The sequence below is a fragment of the Pogoniulus pusillus genome, chromosome 1, assembly GCF_015220805.1.
Source record: "Pogoniulus pusillus isolate bPogPus1 chromosome 1, bPogPus1.pri, whole genome shotgun sequence".
NCBI classification, from domain to species: domain Eukaryota; kingdom Metazoa; phylum Chordata; class Aves; order Piciformes; family Lybiidae; genus Pogoniulus; species Pogoniulus pusillus.
In genome coordinates this window covers 1,981,084-1,996,179 of record NC_087264.1, presented here as the reverse complement: position 1 = coordinate 1,996,179, position 15,096 = coordinate 1,981,084, and positions in this window count along the sequence as shown.

The following is a 15,096-nucleotide window of genomic DNA, read 5'->3' as shown; positions in this document are numbered from 1 at the left end:
TGCCCACCTGGGCACTGCTGCCTCAGCTTCAGCTCCTCTCTCCCAGCACCCCCAGCTCCCTCTCTGCCTGCCTGCTCTCAGCCACTCTGGCCCCAGCCTGTAGTGCTGCTTGGGGTTGTTGTGGCCAAAGTGCAGATCCCTGCCCTTGGCCTTGTTCAGTCTCATCCCATTGGCCTCTGCCCACCCATCCAGCCTGGCCAGGTCCCTCTGCAGGGCTCTCCTACCCTCCAAGAGCTCCACAGCTGCTCCTGGCTTGGTGTCATCTGCAAACTCACTGATGCTGGACTCAATCCCCTGCTCCAGATCATCACTAAAGATGCTGACCAGGACTGTGCCCAGCACTGGTCCCTGGGGCACACCACCAGTGTCTGGTTTTGCACAGTCAAGGTGCACTGAGTGCTCACCCTTACTCTCAAAGGAAACACAGTCCCTGCCCCTTTGCTCTCTTGTTTTCAAGTGCCAGCTTGCAGATTAAGCCATGTTAACCCTTAGCCATGTCTGGTTTTACCAAGACTTCCCAAGCTCACTCCCACAGCCTCTTCCCAGCCTTCTCCTGGTGCCTGGACTTGTTCACCTCAGCCCTTGCAGAGACTTGTGGCAGTGATAATCCCCCTGTTCTGAGGTTCTTTGAAATCCCTCACAGCTGCTAGGCTGATGCTTACTCAAGGAGAGGAGATGGGAGAAGTTCTCAGAGGTGTGGCCAGCAAACACAGCCCTGGAGTGGCTTAATGAGGGTTATTAGCAAGATGCTGGGGCTCATCAGATGGGGACAGGGAAAGGGAGATGCTTCAGAGATGGATTTGAGAGAGAAAGGAAGATGCTGCTGACATCACCCAAAACTCTGAGGCTCTCAGAGCCAGCAGTCACCAGCTTCAGGCCGAGGCACACCTGACCCTGTGCCAAAAGCTTTCCCCTTGACTGCTAAGTCCATCTGCAGTGCTGTCCCCAAGACCTGCTCCTGCAACATGGACAATGGAGCAAAATCTGCTCTGCAGAGCCCACTCAGAGGAAGAGGAGGAGCTGACTTGCCTGGGTGCTCTCCATCCTGTGGAGATGGATGCCAGAGATAGAGATATGGGGGTGCATCTCCAGCAGACTAGGAGCATGTGCTACATCCAGGGCCCCTCTTCAAGTACCAGTATGTACATCCCAGGACCACCCCTTCTCAGGGAGCTGATGTGCAAAGTCCCAACCTGCCTGGCCAAAAGGAACCAGCAGCTCTCCATCCCCCATGGTTTTTGTGCCTGCAGCCCTGATGACACTGGATGAAGTTCCATGTGTGCTTGCCTCTGAGCTCTGGGATGGCTTCCAAATGGCACAAGGGGGTCAGCTCCAATGTGCAGCTGCCTCTGGCTGATACAGGGCAAAGCTAACAGCCTCCAGCCCCTGAAACAAATTCAATCACATCCAGTGCCCAGGTCTTTCTGCTCTGGTGTCTGCAAATAACCAGAAATCACATCAAGAAAAGACTGGATGAGGCACTTGGTGCCATGGTCTGGTTACTTGGCCAGGGCTGGGGGATAGGTTGGACTGGATGAGCTTGGAGGTCTCTTCCAACCTGGTTGATTCTATGATCTATGGGTGACACCAAACTGGAGAGGAACATGGACTGCTTATGGGTTGCCCCTGCCTCCCAAGCAACTCATCAATGAGCAGCACTTTGCCTTTCCCAGCTTTCAGGGGCTGTGTTGGAGGCAAGATCCAGAGGTAAACCCTACAGAAAACTGGGTTAGGGACTGGGACATCCCCATGGCTCATCCCTAGGGTGTCCCCCAGGGATCAGTGCTGGGGCCAGTCCTGTTCAACAGCTTCATCAATGCCATCGATGAGGGCACAGACAGAGTCTGCTCAGCAGGTTTGCTGCTGACACCAAGCTGGGAGGCTTGGCTGAGACAGCTGCAGGCTGTGCTGCCATCCACAGAGCCCTGGGCAGACAGAGCTGGGCACAGAGGGACCAGATGGGGATCAACAAGGACAAGTGCAGAGTCCTGCACCTGGGGAGGGATAATAAACTGCATCAGTACAGGCTGGGAGGTGACTGCTGGAGAGCAGCCCTGTGGAGAGGGACCTGGGGGTGCTGGTGGAGAACATCCATGGCACAGCAATGTGCCCTTGTGGCCAAGAGGCCAATGGGATCCTGGGGTGTATTAGCAGGAGTGTGTCCAGCAGAGCAAGGGAGGTTCTGCTCCCCCTCTACTCTGCCCTGCTGAGACCTCATCTTGAATACTGCCTTCAGTTTTGGTCTCCCCAGCTTAAGAGGGTCAGGGACCTGCTGGAGAGGGTCCAGTGGAGGGCTAAAAGGATGATGAGGGGACTGGAGGGCATGGCTGATGAGGAGAGGCTGAGGGACCTGGGGCTGCTTAGTCTGGAGAAGAGAAAACCGAGAGGGGATTTGATCAATGTTTATAAGTATCTGAAGGCTGCCAGGAGGGGGGAACAGGCTCTGCTCACTGCTGCCTGGGATAGGACAAGCAGCAATGGATGGAAGCTGCAGCACAGGAGGTTCAAGCTCAGCACAAGGGGGAACTTCTTTCCTGTAAGGGTCCCAGAGCCCTGGCACAGGCTGCCCAGAGAGGCTGTGGAGTCTGCTTCTCTGGAGCCTTTCCAGGCCTGTCTGGATGTGTTCCTCTGTGCTCTGTGTTAGATAGGATTGTCCTGCTCTGGCAGGGGGGTTGGACTGGATGATCTCCTTGGGTCCCTTCCACCCCCTAGCATCCTGTGAGCTGTGCTTCAGTGTATGTATATATACTTGCTCCTCTACTCTGCTCTCAAGAGACCTCACCTCTAGCACTGTGCCAGCACCAGGACATGGATGTGTTGGAGAGGGTGCAGAGCAGGACCACAAAAGGAATCAGAGGATAGTTCTTAATCCAAGGGGATGCCCCAAAAAGGACCACTGGCATGGGATAAGGCTGTCCTTGCCTGCCCATAAAGGTGTGGAGGAGCAAGGTGGTTATTTGCAAAGGCAGAAGAAATGGATCCTCAAAACACTTGTATCACTGTGAGATAATCTGCATCACCCTGCCAAGGGTGGAGATAGGATCCTGTCAGTTGGTGGACAGCACTATCACTGACCCAGGCTTCTCCCCAACATCACTTGCCATGCTTGAGCAGCAAAGGAAATGCCTCAGCCACCCAAAGCACACTTTGCAGCCCCCACAAAGCTCTTCCAAGCCTTTTTGTTTTCACATTCCTGCCAGCAAGGCCCCATCCACTTTAACACCCTTCTGAAAGGGCATGTGGCAGGCACAGAAACTGCAAACGAGGAGGTGGCCACCTGCTCCTGCACAAAGCAAACCACATTAGTGCAGGGCAAAAGGCCACCACCACCCCAGCTGCCTGCTGCTGCCCACACTGCCAAGAGGACAGATTCACTCTGTGCTGGGTCAAGAACTGGCTGGATGGCAGAGCCCAGACAGTGGTGGTGAATGGTGCCACATCCAGCTGGCAGCTGTCACTAGTGGTGTGCCCCAGGGGTCAGTGCTGGGCACAGTCCTGTTCAATATCTTTAGTGATGATCTGGAGCAAGGGATTGAGTCCAGCAGCAGTAAGTCTGCAGATGACACCAAGATAGGAGCAGCTGTGGAGCTGTTGGAGGGTAGCAGAGCACTGCAGAGGGACCTGGCCAGGCTGGATGGGTGGGCAGAGGCCAATGGGATGAGACTGAAGAAGGCCAAGTGCAGGGTTCTGCACTTTGGCCACAACAACCCCAAGCAGCACTACAGGCTGGGGCCAGAGTGGCTGAGAGCAGGCAGGCAGAGAGGGAGCTGGGGGTGCTGAGAGAGAGGAGCTGGAGATGAGGCAGCAGTGCCCAGGTGGGCAGCAGAGCCAATGGCATCCTGGGCTGGCTCAGGAGCAGTGTGGGCAGCAGGACAAGGGAGGTTCTTGTGCCCCTGTGCTCAGCACTGCTCAGGCCACCCCTGGAGTGCTGTGTCCAGTTCTGGGCTCATCACTTCAAGAGAGATGTTGAGGTGCTGGAAGGTGTTTGGAGAAGGGCAGCAAGGCTGGGGAGGGGCCTGGAGCAGAGCCCTGTGAGGAGAGGCTGAGGGAGCTGGGGGTGTGCAGCCTGCAGCAGAGGAGGCTCAGGGCAGAGCTCATTGCTGTCTGCAGCTGCCTGCAGGGAGGCTGTAGCCAGGTGAGGTTGGGCACTTAGTGCCATGGTCTGGTTGCTTGGCCAGGGCTGGGTGCTAGGTTGGGCTGGATGAGATTGGAGCTCTCTTCCAACCTGGTTGATTCCATGATTCTAAGTGCCCCAGCCAGGCTTGGCTTCACACAGACTCCACCACCTCCCTGGGCAGCCCATTCCAATGCCAGTCACTCTCTCTGGCAGGAACTTCCTAACAACATCCAGCCTAGACCTCCCCTGGCACAGCTTCAGACTCTGTCCCCTTCTTCTGGTGCTGCTTGCCTGGCAGCAGAGCCCAACCCCACCTGGCTACAGCCTCTCTGCAGGCAGCTGCAGGCAGCAATGAGCTCTGCCCTGAGCCTCCTCTGCTGCAGGCTGCACACCCCCAGCTCCCTCAGCCTCTCCTCACAGGGCTCTGCTCCAGGCCCCTCCCCAGCCTTGCTGCCCTTCTCCAAACACCTTCCAGCACCTCCACATCACCTTCCTCCTACAAACCATCCATCCCTTAGCACATACAGCCAGGGCCTGGATTTTTCAGCCTGTCCATCCCAAGTCCCTCACCCACTTCTCTCCTCCACCTCCCCAAAGAGCAGAAGGAGCTGTGAGCTGGTGCCTGGGGCTGTGCCGGTCAGGCATGGGGCAGAGCAGTGCAAAGCTCAGTTAATTACCGGTGGCAGAGCTCCTGCTCATGCTGAAGTTTGGGAGAAGAGAACAATCAGGCCTATTGACCAGACTACAAGGGGTGCAAAGTGTTTCCTCTGAACCATGTGAGGGCAAATTGTTGGGAGTAGACGGCTCTGAATTCAAATGCTCGTTGCCATGGGGATGGGATAACAGCCCCCCCCCCCAGCCCCCATTCAAAGGTGCCACACAAGAAGCCTTCTATTTGCCACAATCAGGCTTTTAGCTCAAGCCACACTTTATAAAGGGAGGGGAGAGGGGGAAAAATAATCTAGGGATTCATATCACTGCTGACCTTTCCCAGCACAACAGAGCAGAAAGGACCCAGGTACCGTGGCTGGAGAAAGAACTTGAGGTGCATGGATGGGCAGACAGATGTGCTCTGCAGGTCACTGTGGCCAGGCAAGCTGCAACAGAAGAAGGGGACACAGTCTGGAGTTGTACCAGGGGAGGTCTAGGCTGGATGTTGTTAGGAAGTTGTTGTCAGAGAGAGTGATTGGCATTGGAATGGGCTGCCCAGGGAGGTGGTGGAGTCTGTGTGGCTGGAGGTGTTGAAGCCAAGCCTGGCTGGGGCACTTAGTGCCATGGTCTGGTTGCTTGGCCAGGGCTGGGTGCTAGGTTGTGCTGGCTGAGCTTGGAGCTCTCTACCAACCTGGTTGATTCTATGGGTGACAACTGCCACAGGTCACAGCCAGGCACCAAGCACCAGACTCCAGCATGGGGCCAAGCAAAAGCACTGCTGGTTGTTATTTGAAGGAAAGGAAAAGCTTCTCCTCGTTGTTGCTATGCATGGAAAGTCAGAGGCCCACCTCATGTCACTTGCCTGAGTCCAAACTGGACTATTGTACCCCCTGAAACCACCACCAGCTGCCCTCCTCCAACCTCTAGGACTTTTCTGCCCTTGGCAAGTGGTTGCCCTAAAGACATGAAGGACCAGGTTCAACTTCTCCCAGAGCCAAGCACCATCAAACTAGGTGTGGGATCCTCCATCTCATTGCACCTCTTCCCCTACACAAACCTTTGGAGGTCTCTCCAATAGCTACAAACAGCTGCCAGAGCAGCATCACCTGGAGCAGATCACACAGGAATGCATCCAGGTGGTTCTTGAATACCTCCAGAGAGGAAGAGTCCACAGCCTCCCTGGGCAGCCTGTGCCAGGGCTCTGTCACCCTCGCAGGGAGAAAATCCTCCCTCAGGGTCACAGGGAACTTCCTATGCCTCAAATATGCTAAACCTGATTTCTTGGATCCTGCTAATGGCAACCTGCTTCAAACCCCTGGAACACAGAATAGAATCTTAGAACCAGGCAGGGCTGGAAGGGACCACAGGGAGCAGCCAGTTCCAACTCCCTGCCATGCCCAGGGACACCCTACCCTAGAGCAGGCTGCACACAGCCTCAGCCAGCCTGGCCTCAAACACCTCCAGCCATGGGGCCTCAGCCACCTCCTTGGGCAACCCAGTCCAGCCTCTCACCACTCTCCTGCTCAACAACTTCCTCCTCACCTCCAGCCTCACTCTCCCCACCTCCAGCTTTGCTCCATTCCCCCACTCCTGGCACTCCCTCACAGCCTCAGAAGTCCCTCCCCAGCTTTTTTGTATCATAGAATCAAGCAGGTTGGAAGAGAGCTCCAAGCTCCTGCAGTCCAACCTAGCACCCAGCCCTGGCCAATCAACCAGACCATGGCACTAAGTAGGTCCCCTTCAGATCCTGGCAGGCCACAAGAAGGTCACCTGGGAGCCTCCTCTGCTCCAGCCTGCACAGCCCCAACTCTTTCAGTCTGTGCTCACAGGAGAAGTGCTCCCAGCTCATACCAAGGGAAAAGAGCAGCACCCCCTCACCCAAAACCAAACCCTGCTGTCAGAGGACTGGGAAGGTGAAGCCTTTGGGCAAGGTCTGCTCATTTACTTAGAGCTGTCAGATCTGGGTCTAAAATTAGCTGTGGCATCAGCAGCTGCTGCATGAGCCATTGGCTGGGCTTCTGCTGACAGGGGCTGGGGAAGGGTTTGTAGAAGAGATGAAGTCAGTTCCCAGGAGCTGCTGAAACATGTCAGGAATTTCTGGCACAAATCCTGCAGGCTCTGTTTACATGTGGGGCTGCAAACACAGCACCAGTGCTTGTGCAGGGTGTAATGGTGGTTCTCTGCAAGGGCTTCTGTTCAGCCAGGGGAGCTGCTTGCCTCAGGACACCAGCGTTAGGTGGGCTCCAGGGAGCAGGCAGTAAGCTCATGGTGCTAGCAAAGGACCTGGGACCCACGTGTGGCTGAGGCCATAGAATCATAGAACCAAGCAGGTTGGAAGAGAGCTCCAAGCTCATGCAGCCCAACCTAGCACCCAGCCCTGGCCAAGCAACCAGACCATGGCACTAAGTGCCCCAGCCAGGCTTGGCTTCAACACCTCCAGCCACACAGACTCCACCACCTCCCTGGGCAGCCCATTCCAATGCCAATCACTCTCTCTGCCAACACTTCATCGAGTCAGTCATCAGCAAGTTTGCAGATGACACCAAGCTGGGGGCAGATGTGGCTGGGTTGGAGGGCAGAAGGGCTCTGCAGCAGGACCTTGACCACCTGGACAGATGGGCAGAGTCCAAGGAGATGGCTTCAATAGCTCCAAGTGCAGGGTGCTGCACTTTGGCCACAACAACCCCATGCAGAGATACAGGCTGGGGTCAGAGTGGCTGGAGAGCAGCCAGACAGAGAGGGATCTGGGGGTACTGATTGATACCCACCTGAACATGAGCCAGCAGTGTGCCCAGGTGGCCAAGAGAGCCAGTGGCATCCTGGCCTGCATCAGGAATGGTGTGGCCAGCAGGAGCAGGGAGGTCATTCTGCCCCTGTACTCTGCACTGGTTAGACCACACCTTGAGTGCTGTGTTCAGTTCTGGGCCCCCCAGTTTAGCAGGGACATTGAGATGCTTGAGCGTGTCCAGAGAAGGGCAACGAGGCTGGGGAGAGGCCTTGAGCACAGCCCTACGAGGAGAGGCTGAGGGAGCTGGGATTGGTTAGCCTGGAGAAGAGGAGGCTCAGGGGAGACCTTATTGCTGTCTGCAACTACCTGAGGGGTGGTTGTGGCCAGGAGGAGGTTGCTCTCTTCTCTCAGGTGGCCAGCACCAGAACAAGAGGACACAGCCTCAGGCTGTGCCAGGGGAGATTTAGGCTGGAGGTGAGGAGAAAGTTCTTCCCTGAGAGAGTCATTGGACACTGGAATGGGCTGCCCGGGGAGGTGGTGGAGTCGCCGTCCCTGGAGCTGTTCAAGGCAGGACTGGACGTGGCACTTGGTGCTGCCTCAGCTTCCACCTACTATCTACCAGTACCCCCAGTTCCCTTTCCTCCTGGCTGCTTTCCAGCCACTCTGGCCCCAGCCTGTAGCAGTGCTTGGGGTTGTTGTGGCCAAAGTGCCATCCTGTGATGAGTGGGGGGAATGGAGCAAAGCTGGAGGTGGGGAGAGTGAGGCTGGAGGTGAGGAGGAAGTTGTTGAGCAGGAGAGTGGTGAGAGGCTGGAATGGGTTGCCCAGGGAGGTGGTTGAGGCCCCATGGCTGGAGGTGTTTGAGGCCAGGCTGGCTGAGGCTGTGTGCAGCCTGCTCTAGGGTAGGGTGTCCCTGGGTATGGCAGGGGGGGTTGGAACTGGCTGCTCCTTGTGGTCCCTTCCAGCCCTGACTGATTCTGTGATACTGATTGGAAGAGACCTTTCCCACCACTGAGTCCCACCACTGACCAAGCACTCCCTGGCCAGCACAGTCCCTGAGCACCACGTCCTGTCTCTGAACTCTCTCCAGCAGTGGGGACACCAGCACAGCCCTGGGCAGGCTGTTTCAGGGCTTGACAACCCTTTCCATGAACTACTTTTTTTCCCCAATACCCAACTTAAACCTCCCTTGGCACAACTTGAAACCATTTCCTCTCCTCTTGTCACTTGTCCTGAAAGAGAACAATCTCCAACCTGCTCCAAACTCTTCTCAGGGAGTTGTAGAGAGTAAGAACGTCTCTCCCTCAGCCTTGTTTCCTCCAGTCTAAACAATCTCTGTTCTCTCAGCTGCTCCTCAGAAGATTTATCCTATAGACAGACCTAGAGTAGCCCTAACTGCACAGACAGAAGCCTCCTGCAGAGCCAAGGCTGCCTGCACCGACTGCTCCCACGTCTGGTAACCAAGCAACTTGAAGCCAGGTAGGAAGAGATGTGAATCATCCAAACCCTCCCGAGCTAGCAGGACACACACCCCCAGCCCTATCAGTGCTCTGTGCTAGGTGCAAATATGTCAGAGGATTAATGAAGATGTCCTTCATGAAGTGTTGTGCTGCATCCAGGGAAAGACACTGGACAGTTGTGGTGCTGTGTGTTTATTGACTGTCACATGGGACCCATCAAGAGCCACCTTGGCAAGGAGAAACATAGGGTATGGAGTTGGGAATGTTGTCTTCTGTCAAGGAGCAACCTGTTTTAAATGTCTGCCTACCATGCAGGAGACCTCATTCTCTGCAGTCAGCAACAAGGCTGCTGTTTGGCCACAACAACTCCGAGCAGCTCTACAGGCTGGGGACAGAGTTGCTGAGAGCAGCCAGGCAGAAAGGGAGCTGGGGGTGGTGGGAGAGAGGAGCTGAAGCTGAGGCAGCAGTGCCCAGGTGGGCAGCAGAGCCAATGGCATCCTGGGCTGGCTCAGGAGACCTCCAAGCTCAGCCAGTCCAACCTAGCACCCAGCCCTGCCCAACCAACCAGACCATGGCACTAAGTGCCCCAGCCAGGCTTGGATTCAACACCTCCAGCCACACAGACTCCACCACCTCCCTGGGCAGCCCATTCCAATGCCAATCACTCTCTCTGACAACAACTTCCTAACAATATCCAGCCTAGACCTCCCCTGGCACAGCTTCAGACTCTGTCCCCTTCTTCTGTTGCTGCTTGCCTGGCAGCAGAGCCCAACCCCACCTGGCTACAGCCTCCCTGCAGGCAGCTGCAGGCAGCAATGAGCTCTGCCCTGAGCCTCCTCTGCTGCAGGCTGCACCCCCCCAGCTCCCTCAGCCTCTCCTCACAGGGCTCTGCTCCAGGCCCCTCCCCACCCTTGCTGCCCTTCTCCAAACACCTTCCAGCACCTCAACATCTCTCTTGAATTGAGGGGCCCAGAACTGGACACAGCACTCCAGGGGTGTCTTGAGCAGTGCTGAGCACAGGGACAGGGTAACCTCCCTCATCCTCCCAGCCACACTGCTCCTGAGCCAGCCCAGTGGCAGCAGTGGCAGCACAGGAGCAGCCTCCCCTTCCCAGAGAGACTAACAAAAGGGTTTGCTATTATCAGGTTATTGCTCCCCATTTCCCTTAACTGAGGAGGTGCACCTCCATCCCCTAAACTTCAAGGGTGACAACAATCAGCACAGCAAGGCTCCACTGCTCTGCTCACCTCTCCCCTTCAGGAAGCAGAAGATCTAAGGCAGCAGTGATGACTCCAAAAGGCAGCTTAGCAGGGTGGAGGCTGCCAGACCCCTCTCCAGCCGCCCTGTGCTCTTGTAATGAGCAGCTTAGCAGAGAACACATATGTGGGGCCCTTTAAAGGGGAATAGTTATTAAAAATACATCAATATCTCACTGCTGGGGTGCACATGTGGCTTGTTAATGAGAGACACACACACCCCCACCCCTCCACCAGCACCACCTTCCCCAGCTGGCTTTTGTCCCCGGCAAACACGGCAGAGAAGATGAAACAGCAGCTGGCAGAGCTGGGGGTAGCCTGCACACTGAGATGAAAACAAAAAGAAGGGGGGAAAAAAGGCAGAGGGGGAATGCTACAGCAGCCCATTGCTGGCCATGGGACCAGGAGAGCTGAGACAATGGCAAAATGTGGGTTTAGGGAGGAAAAGATCAGCCTGTAGGATGCTAAGTGAGGTTGGCAAGGGTCCTGCGCTCAGGTCACAAAACCCCCGTGGGTGCTGCAGGCTTGAGGGGCTGGAAAGTTGCCAGGCAGAAAGGGATCTGAGGGTGTTGGTTGACAGTAGGCTGAACACGAGCCAGTGTGCACCCAGGTGTTCCAGAAGGCAAGCAGCATCCTGGCCTGGATCAGCAATAACGTGGCCAGAAGGAGCAGGGCAGTGATTGATCCCCGCGCTCAGCACTGGTGAGGCTGCAGCCAACAGGATGCTCCTTAATCCAGCACTAGCACCCAACCACTGCAGCCCAACACAATCAGAGTCAAACATCCACCTTGGCAAAGCTCCTCAGGATCACCAAGCCCAACCTAGAACCCTACTCTACAAGAGTCACCTTAAAACATAGCCCTTGGCACCACATAGGATCAGAGAATCAGGCAGGTTGGAAGAGAGCTCCAAGCTCAGCCAGCCCAACCTAGCACCCAGCCCTGCCAAGCAACCAGACCATGGCACTAAGTGCCCCAGCCAGGCTTGGCTTCAACACCTCCAGGCACAGAGACTCCACCACCTCCCTGGGCAGCCCATTCCAATGCCAATCACTCTCTCTGACGACAACTTCCTAACAACATCCAGCCTAGACCTCCCCTGGCACAGCTTGAAACTGTGTCCCCTTCTTCTGTTGCTGGCTGCCTGGCAGCAGAGCTCAACCCCACCTGGCTACAGCCTCCCTGCAGGCAGCTGCAGACAGCAATGAGCTCTGCCCTGAGCCTCCTCTTCTGCAGGCTGCACACCCCCAGCTCCTGTTCCAGTTTGTAGCCATTGATCCTTGTCCTATTCCTGTGGACCACTGAAAAGAGATTGGCCCTATCCACAAGGGAGGCTGGATGTTGTTAGGAAGTTGTTGTCAGAGAGAGTGATTGGCATTGGAATGGGCTGCCCAGGGAGGTGGTGGAGTCTCTGTGCCTGGAGGTAAAGAAAAGCCTGGCTGGGGCACTTAGTGCTGTTCTCCAGGCCCTTCCCCAGCCTTGCTGCCCTTCTCCAAACACCTTCCAGCACCTCAACATCTCTCTTGAATGCAGGAGCCCAGAACTGGACACAGCACTCAAGGGGTGGCCTGAGCAGTGCTGAGCAGAGGGGCACAAGAACCTCCCTTGTCCTGCTGGCCACCACATCCTAAGGACTCTTAAACACAGCCAGGCTGGGTGACTCCAGCACCTCCCTGGGCAGCTCATTCCAGTCCCTGACCACTCTCTCTGTGACAAACTTTTTCCTCATGTCCAATCTAAACCTCCCCAGCCTCAGCCTGAGGCCATTCCCCCTTGTTCTGTCTCCAATGAGCTGTGAGCAGAGCCCAGCAGCAGCCTCTCCACTGGGTCCCTTCAGGTAGCTGTAGGCAGCACTGAGCTCTGCCCTCAGCCTCCTCTGCTTCTAACTAACCCTCCCCAGCTCCCTCAGTCGCAGTTGGAGCTTTAGGACAAACATCCTGCAGAAGACCACTGACTGCTCAGGAGTCCAAGCCCTGCTCTCCCTGGCTTTATCACACCAGGGACCAAGGGCACAGACCCAGGCATTCCCAAAGGAGCTCTGCTTTTCCTCTGGGAGGGGAGGCAATGCCTAACAACTGGCTGAAGGCTGCTGCTGTCCCCATTCAGCCTTGAGGATGCAGCGAAGCATCTCCACCACGCAGGGAAGCAGCAGCACTTCTGACTGTGGCTGTTGTGCTTCCTCAGCCAATTGACAGCTGCAACCAGGGAATTAACAATGGCCAGCAGGGCCTGGCACTGCTGATACCCACACCCTCCCTCTGCTCCTGAAACATTTAGTGGCTGTAAAGAACTCTATCCCAGGGCCTGGTGCAGCTCAGGTTGTTCTTGATGGGGTTGGATTAGGTTTAAGCTAATTTGCTTAAGCAGGGAATCAGATCTTTGAGGATGGCCCCAGGCACCACTGATGTCCCACTGAAAGGTGGCTGGCTCTGAATGCAGGCTCTGGAGGGAGGAGGGGGCTGAGGGTGAACTCATTGCTGGTTATAAATATGTAAAGGCTGAATGCCAAAGCTCAGAGCACAGAGGAACACATCCAGACAGGCCTGGAAAGGCTCCAGAGAAGGAGACTCCACAGCCTCTCTGGGCAGCCTGTGCCAGGGCTCTGGGACCCTTACAGGAAAGAAGTTCCCCCTTGTGTTGAGCTGGAACCTCCTGTGCTGCAGCTTCCATCCATTGCTGCTTGTCCTATCCCAGGCAGCAGTGAGCAGAGCCTGTCCCCCCCTCCTGACCCCCAGCCCTCAGATCCTTATAAACATTGTTTAAATCCCCTCTGAGTCTTCTCTTCTCCAGACTAAGCAGCCTCAGATCCCTCAGCCTCTCCTCACCAGGCAGCCCTCCTGTCCCCTCATCATCCTTATAGCCTCTGCTGGACTCTCTCCAGCAGATCCTTGTCCCTCTTAGAATCATAGAATCAAGCAGGTTGGAAGAGAGCTCCAAGCTCAGCCAGTCCAACCTAGCACCCAGCCCTGGCCAAGCAACCAGACCATGGCATTAAATGCCTCATCCAGGCTTTTCTTGAACACCTCCTTCAACTGGGGAGCCCAAAACTGAAGGCAGTGTTCAAGATGAGGTCTCACCAGGACAGAGGCAGAGGAGAACCTCCCTTCACCTGCTGATGAGTCTCAACCTGCTATGGGTTGACTGTTGGTGAGGAAAAGCTCTGTCCTTGTGATCTGGAAAAGGCAGAAGGAAACATCACAGATCAGCCAGGAGGTCAGCTGCTTGCTCCCACCATAGGAAGGGGGCAAGGGGCAGCTCACACCTCCCCCAGACTCACTTCCAGTCTGATACAGGTCAGCCAGGCTGATGCTTGTCTCATCTTGCAGCCCCAAGCCACCAAGAACAGACTCACAGAATCATACTGATTGGAGGGAGATCTTCACAGCCATGCTCAGTGGTGCCCAGGGACAGGACAAGGGGCACTGGGTGGGAGTGACAGGACTGGGGGCAAGGGGTGGAAGTGACAGGACTGGGGGCAATGGGAGGAAGTGACAGGACTGGAGGGAAGCTCCCAGGCAAAGGAAGCTCCACATAAACATGAGGAGGAATTTTTTCCCCTGCCAGGGTGAGTGAACCCTGGAACAGGCTGCCCAGGGCAGGAAATCCACCTGGATGCATTCCAGAGTGATCTGGTTTAGGTGATCCTGCTCTGGCAGGGGGGGGTTGGACTGGATGAGCTTTGGAGGTCCTCTCCAGCCCCTAAGGTTCTGTGATTCTGTGAAGTGGTCTTGGGCTATTCATTCTATCCTATTCTATTCTATCCCATTCTATTCTTTTCTATCCTATCCCATTCTATCCTATCTTATCCCATTCTATTCCATCCCATCCTATCCCATTCTATTCTTTTCTATCCTATCCCATTATATCCCATTCTATCCTTTCCTATCCCATTCTATCCTTTCCTATCCCATTCTATCCTTTCCTATCCCATTCTATCCTTTCCTATCCCATTCTATCCTTTCCTATCCAGCCTTGGTGAGATGATGATGGGAGTTGAATACAAACTGTGAGCACAGCACCAGGGTAAGGCTCCTGACCCTCCCTGAGCCTCCATCCATCTCAAGGCTTTTGGTCCCAGAGTGACACAGGACACAAGGCTGTATTTTCTAGACTCCAGGGATGGTTTGGGTTGGAAGGGAACTTCCAGCATCACCCAGAGCAATCCCCTGCAGTCAGCATGAACATGTTCAACAACTAGCTCAGGTTGTTCAGAACCCCATCTAACTGATCTGGAATGTTCCACAGGTGGGGCATCCACCACCTTTCTGAGCAACCTCTTCCTATTCTGAGAGGGAATTTGGCAACCCCAAAGCATTGCTAGGGGCCAGTCTGAGGAGCAAAAGCCCACAGGACCCCTCAGCACATCCAAGCTGGATACTAACCCTAAATTTCTAGATGTTAACAGGATGAAATTTATTATAACCTAAAGCTGTTTGCCCAGCATCTAAAGGAGAGGCTGAAGTTCAGGGGTCAACAGGGTGCAGAGAGCTGCCCAAGTGCTGGGGTATGAACCTTACCTCTCCTGCAGAGCAAAGGTAAATGCCTGGCCCTGGGCCACATGGTGCAAGAATGCAGAGCACTGCAAAGAGAAAAAGGGGGAGGGAAATTTACAGCACAAAAACATCTTCAGCAACAGTTCTGGAGCCCCTGGGACAAGAGGGATGTGGAGATGCTGGAGAGTGTCCAGAGCAGGGCCAGGAGGATGCTGAGAGGCTGCAGCAGCTCTGCTGTGAGCACAGACTGAAAGAGTTGGGGCTGTGCAGGCTGGAGCAGAGGAGACTCCCAGGGGACCTTCTTGTGGCCTTCCAGCATCTGAAGTGGGCTACAAAAAAGCTGGGGAGGGACTTTTGAGGCTGTGAGGGAGTGCCAGGAGTGGGGGGAATGGA